The sequence below is a fragment of the Ornithorhynchus anatinus genome, chromosome 2 (genome assembly GCF_004115215.2).
Source record: "Ornithorhynchus anatinus isolate Pmale09 chromosome 2, mOrnAna1.pri.v4, whole genome shotgun sequence".
Classification (NCBI taxonomy): domain Eukaryota; kingdom Metazoa; phylum Chordata; class Mammalia; order Monotremata; family Ornithorhynchidae; genus Ornithorhynchus; species Ornithorhynchus anatinus.
Window position 1 is genome coordinate 6,711,950 of NC_041729.1, and position 6,255 is coordinate 6,718,204.

Genomic DNA, 6,255 nt, shown 5'->3' on the forward strand with positions numbered 1-6,255 from the left:
CCATGCTTGGGAGTCAGAGCTCATGGGTTCGAATCCCGATTCTGCCACTTGTCAGCTGTGTGACTGTGGGCAAGTCACTTCACTTCTCTGTGCCTCAGTTACCTCATCTGTGAAATGGGGATTAACTGTGAGCCCCATGTGGGACAACCTGATTACCCTGTCTCTACCCCAGCACTTAGAACAGTGCTCTGCACATAGAAAGTGCTTAACAAATGCCAACATCATTATTATTATTATTATCTACCCCAGAGCTTAGAATAGTGCTTGACACAGGGTAAGTGTTTAATAAATTCATTATTATTATTATTACTACAAAAATAGTGATAATAATAACCCCTAAGAGAACATTGTCTAATCCCAGCTTTCTTGGATCCAGAAAGGATGAATATCTCTCTCTCTGCTCAAGGGAAGATTAAGCCCAGAATGTGGGCTTATCAGAAAAAGAATGAAGCAGAGAGCAACGGTCTACACCAGAAACTGTCACAGAGAGTTCAATTCCGCTTCACTGCACAGTTGGGTGGCTCACTGAACCTTTCTCCTGGATCTGAACCGAGTAGGAGACGTGTCTAACACTTGGCTAGGAAAGAAGAGTAGTATATAAAAGAGTCTGCTGAGAGAGGGTGACTATTATCAAGCTGAGCGGTGTTTGATGACGGTCCAATGTGCATTTGAGAAGTTTTGCCCTCGACCTCCTCTTTACTCTGCCTGGAATAATTCTATTAGACGTGAGGACAAAAGACAGTCCAATGTTACTTCTCTTGAGGGACCAGATCATCTCAATTTGGCAATTTGGGCAGCCCACAGGGACCACTCTTTCACCGTTTGAAAAGGCTTGTGTGCGCTTCCTATTCTCCACCGGGGTCTGGCTGTTCTTCTATTTGGCTAGTCACCTCGGTTCTTCCAAACCATTTCTATGTGTTATTCCCCTCAACCCTTAAGGCAGAATTATTATGGAATTTTTCAAACGATATGAACTTCTGGTGCTCAAGAAATACTGATTGATGGATTGATTTAGTACTTGGGTCTGTATCCACTGGGCACTTGGTATTCACTCCACCCTCAGCCCCTCAGCACTTATATGCAGGGCCATCATTTATATATTTATTCATTTGAATGTCTGTCTGCCCCTCTAGACTGTGATCTCCTTGTGGGCAGGGATCATGTCTATCAACTCAGTGGTGTTCTCCAAAGCAGCTGGTCCAGTGTGCTCTGCACACAAATAAATATGTGCTCAATAAATACCACCGATTGATTATTTCTGTGGCCTTTTTGGTTGCCACTGCAGCTGGACAGACGCTGTGAAGGAGCAGTTGACAGTGTCTCCTGAGTGATGACTGATAGCACACATGCCAAACTTGCGCAGGGAAAAATCAACACTTGCCTCGGCCCCCCAATTCCACAATTTGCATTTTTCTTTACCAATCTTTCTCTCAAATCAAAGGCGGACTGGCAATTGTGTCGTAATGGATAGAGCCCGGGCCTGGAAGTCAGAAGGTCCTGGGTTCTAATCCTGATTCCGCACTGTCTGCTGTGTGACCATGGGCAAGTCACTTGATTTCTCTGTGCCTCAGTTATCTCATTTGTAAAATGGGGATTGAGACTGTGAGACCCATGTGGGACAGGGACTGTGTCCAACCTGATTACCTGTATCCTGCTGTAAGGGGATAGAGGCCGGGCTTGGAATAATAATGATGGTATTCGTTAAGCACTTACTATGTGCCGAGCACTGTTCTAAACCCTGGACTGGATACAAGCTTATCAGGTTGTCCCACCTGGGGCTCACAGTCTTAATCCCCATTTTGCAGATGAGGTACCTGAGACTCAGAGAAGTTAAGTGACTTGCCCAAAGTCACACAGCTGACCAGTGGTGGAGTTGGGATTAGAACCCACGGACCTCTGACTCCCAAGCCCACGCTCTTTCCACTAAGCCAAGCTGCTTCTCCGGAAGTCAAAAGGACCTGGGTTCTAATCCCAGTTCTTCCACTTGTCTTTGGTGTGACCTTAGGTAAGTCACTTCACTTCTCTGGGCCTCAGTTACCTCATCTGTAAAATGGGGAAGTAGACTGTGAGCCCTTTGCAGGACAGGGACTGTGTTTAACTCAATTTGCTTGAATCCTCCCCAGTGCTTAGTACAGTGCTTGGCACATAGTAAGTGCTTAACCAATACCATTATTATTATTATTCTTATTATTATGTTCTCTCATTTGAGGATTGGCTGAAAAGTGTTTGAGGGCAATTAAATATGGATTTTGGCTACCAAAAGGTTTTGTGCACCACCTTTCCTGAGTGTCTCGGTGTGAGGTGGTTGGGCTGGGGGTAGAGTCTGTTTGAATGAGTAGTGCTGCCTGGAAGAATTAAGGTTTCTGTTCTGAGTCCCAGCCAGCCTGCTGTGAGCCTTCTGGGGAGGCAGTAGGCGGGAGAGACAGAGAAACAGCATGGCCCAGTGGAAAGAGCACAGTCCTGGCCATCAGAAGACCTGGGTTCTAATTCCTGCTCTGCCACTCTTTTTTAATGGTATTTGTTCATAGATTCATTCAATAGTATTTATTGAGCGCTTACTATGTGCAGAGCACTGTACTAAGCACTTGAAATGTACAAATCGGTAACAGATAGAGACAGTCCCTGCCCTTTGACGGGCTTACAGTCTAATCTGGGGAGACAGGCAGACAAGAACAATGGCAATAAATAGAGTCAAGGGGAAGAACATCTCATGAAAACAATGGCAAATAAATAGAATCAGGGTGATGTACACGCTTACTATGTGCTAGGCACTGTTCTAAGTGCTCGGGGAGATAGAAGATAATCAGATTGGACACAGTCCCTGTCCCACATGGGGCTCACACTCTTAATCTCTGTTTTACAGATGAGGGAACTGAGGCATAGAGAAGTGAAGTGATTTGCCCAAGGTCACACAGCGGGCAAGTGGCGGAGTCGGGATTAGAACCCAGGTCTTTCCCATGCTTTATGCACTAGTCTATGCTGTTTCTCTGTCCCTCCTCTCCTCTGCCACCCCAGAAGGCTTATAGCAGACTGGCTTGTCTGTTGTGTCACTGTGGGCAGGTAATTGAACTTCTCAGCACCTCAGTTACTTCATCTGTAAAATAGGGACGAAGACCATGAGCCCTGTGTGGGACAGGGACTCTGTCCAACCTGATTATCTTGTATTTATTTCATCACTTAAGTACAATGTCTGGCACATAGTAAGTGCTTAACAAACCATTAAAAAAAAAAAGGTTTAAGATCAGAGAAGCCCAAACTGTCTGTCAATCAGGGAGATGGGCCTATGTCTGAATACTGGAGAATACCTGAGAAGCAGTGTGGTTTAGTGGAAAGAGCACAGGCATGGGATTCTGGAGTCCTGAGTTCTAATCCCAGATCCACCATTCGTCTGCTCGTGGCCTTGGACGAGTCATTGGATTTCTCCGTGCTTCAGTCTCTTCATCGGTAAAAATGGGGCTGGGACACACATTCTCCCTCCTACTTAAATTGTGTGCCTCAGGTGGGACAGGGAATGTGTCCTATCTGCTTATGTTATCTACCACAGCGCTTAGTACAGCGCTTAGCATGGAGTAAGCACTTAACCGGTACTCTCTCGTGTGGGCTCTAGGAGGACCTGCTGTTAGGCAACGCCAGAGACGATAGCCTGGCCGGTACTGGGCAATCCTGGAGAAGGCTGGCTCGGTGCTTAAAGTTCCGTTTGCTCCCTGCAGATTCAGGTCAGAAACAGACATTTTCTGCAAGGAAATCCTTTCCAAAAATACACCTTGCCCAGAGCAGACCCTGGAGCCGCAGGGTAGGATTAGGTCGCCACTTAGCCGATCGAGCCTCATGGGCTCCCAAGGGATACCGCCAAAGGAATGGCTTTGGGCCCTTTATACGAAATGTGCATTCGCTGTTAATCTCTACCAACACCCAAGACGATTCTAACCTTATCCCCTGCGTGGGTGAGCACTGCCCATCCTGTCACTAGAACTCCGACCCAACCAGGGTCTAGGGCAACCGATCTGCCCTCCTACGTGCCGCTCGCTCTTCCGAGGGATAGAATTGCTGGGTCATATAGAAATTCCATCCCCCGAATGCCTGCTGGAGAGCAACTTTCCACAGTCTGCTTAGTCTGGCTCCTGCGTAATCGTTTCCAACTCCACTCTGCCTCCTTCGAAGCTCGTTGCGGGCAAGGAAGGTGCCCGCCGGCTCTGTTATACTGGACTCTGGTCTACTAGTAATCGTAATATTTGTTGAGCGCTTACTATGTGCCGGGCACTATACTGAGCACTGAGGTGGGTACGAGCAAATCGGGTTGGTCACGGTCCTCGTCCCACATGGGGCTCGCAGTCTCAAGGCCCGTTTTACAGAAGAGGTCACTGAGGCCCAGAGAAGTGAAGTGAAGTGACTTGCCTAAGGTCACACAGCAGACGAGTGGAGTGTCCTTTCTTGTGATTTGCATCTGCCTCCATATTTAACTTTCTCCATTTTGGGCGTTCCTCCTGCTGTTTATTCATTCATTCTTTCAATCTCATTTATTGAGCCCTTACCATGTGCAAAACACTGTAGCTAACACTTGGGAGAGTACAATACAACAATAAATAGTCACATTCCCTGCCCGCAACGAGCTTGCATCGTTATGTTTATGTGTTGGTCCCCAGATTCGGGGTAAAATTTTTGAGGAAAAGCAGAAGCAGCGTGGCTCAGTGGAAAGAGCCCAGGTTTGGGAGTCAGAGGTCATGGGTTCGAATCCTGGCTCTGCCACTTGTCAGCTGTGTGACCGTGGGCAAGCCACTTAACTCTGTGCCTCAGTTACCTCATCTGTAAAATGGGGATTAACTGTGAGCCTCATGTGGCACAACCTGATTACCCTGTATCTACCCTAGCGCTTAGAAAAGTGCTCTGCACATAGTAAGCGCTTAACAAATACCAACATTATTATTATCAAGTCTTGTCCATCCTTCCTACTGCTCCACAAGGCTCCGCCCACAGCCTGTCCTTCTGGCTGGATTGGACTGTTGAGACGCTTGCTGGCTACCCACCCACCCAGAAGGCCGGGTTCATGGCTGCTCTGTCCTACCGTGGTCACCCTAGTGTCCGGCCCATTGACCAGATGGACCTACAGCCCTGTGGGCTTCCAGCAGCAGTGCCCACCCTGTCCGGCAATGCCAGCCGATGGATAACAGTAATAATTATGGTAACAATAATAATAGTATTTGCTAAGCACTTACTATGTGTCAGGCACTGTTCTAAGCACTGGGGTGGATAGAGGATAATCAGGTTGGACACAGTTCCTGTCCCACATAGGGCTTACAGTCTTCATCCCCATTTTACAGATGAGGGAATTGAGGCCCAGAGGAGTGAAGCAATTTGCCCAAGATCACACAGGAGGCAAGTGGCAGAGTCATTCATTCATTCAATTGTATCTATTGAGATGCTTATTGTGTGCAGAGCACTCAAGCGCTTAGTACAGGGCTCAAGCACTTAGGGCAGTGCTCTGCACAAAGTAAGCGCTCAATGAATACGATTGAATGAATGTACTAACCACTTGGAAAATACAATTCAGCAATAAGGAGAGATAATCCCTGCCCACACCGGGTTTACAGTCTACAAGGGAGGAGACAGACATCAAAACAAGTAAACAGGTATCAATGTAAATAAATAGAATTATAGATCTATACACATCAGAGCAAGTAAACCGTCATCAGGTTAAATAGAATTATAGATCTATACATATATACATAAGTACTGTGGGGCAGGGTGGGGAGAGCAAAGGGAGTGAGTTGAGGTGACAGGGAAGGGAGGGAGAGCTGAAGAGAAGGGGGTTTTAGTCCTTCTGACTCCCAGGCCTGGGCTCTATCCAGTAGATCAAAGAGCTTCTCCTCTCCTGCCAGGGTTAGGTGGGTCTGCCCTTCTGGGGGCTCCGGCCGAGCCTGGGGGTGCCATTTGCCATGCCCGCGGCCTCCGGCCGAGGTGGAGGCCAACCGAGCCCAGAGGCCGGAGGATGGCCCGCCCCGTGGATGTCTATCCGTACGAGGCGAGGCGGGCTCGGGCTCGGCTGCGGGGAAGGGGTTTCCAGGGCGGATAAAGGGGTATTCGAGGTCGACGTCGCTCTGGCACCCCGAACCCCACCGAACTGCCCCTGCGGGGGGAAGGGAGAAGGGACTCCTTTGGGCAGGGCAGGGTCGGGGAGGAGGCTTCTGTCCCTTTCTACCCTGTACTGTCCTTGGCCCGACCCTGGGCAGCTGCAGAGCCTGGGCCTGGGGCTCGGCC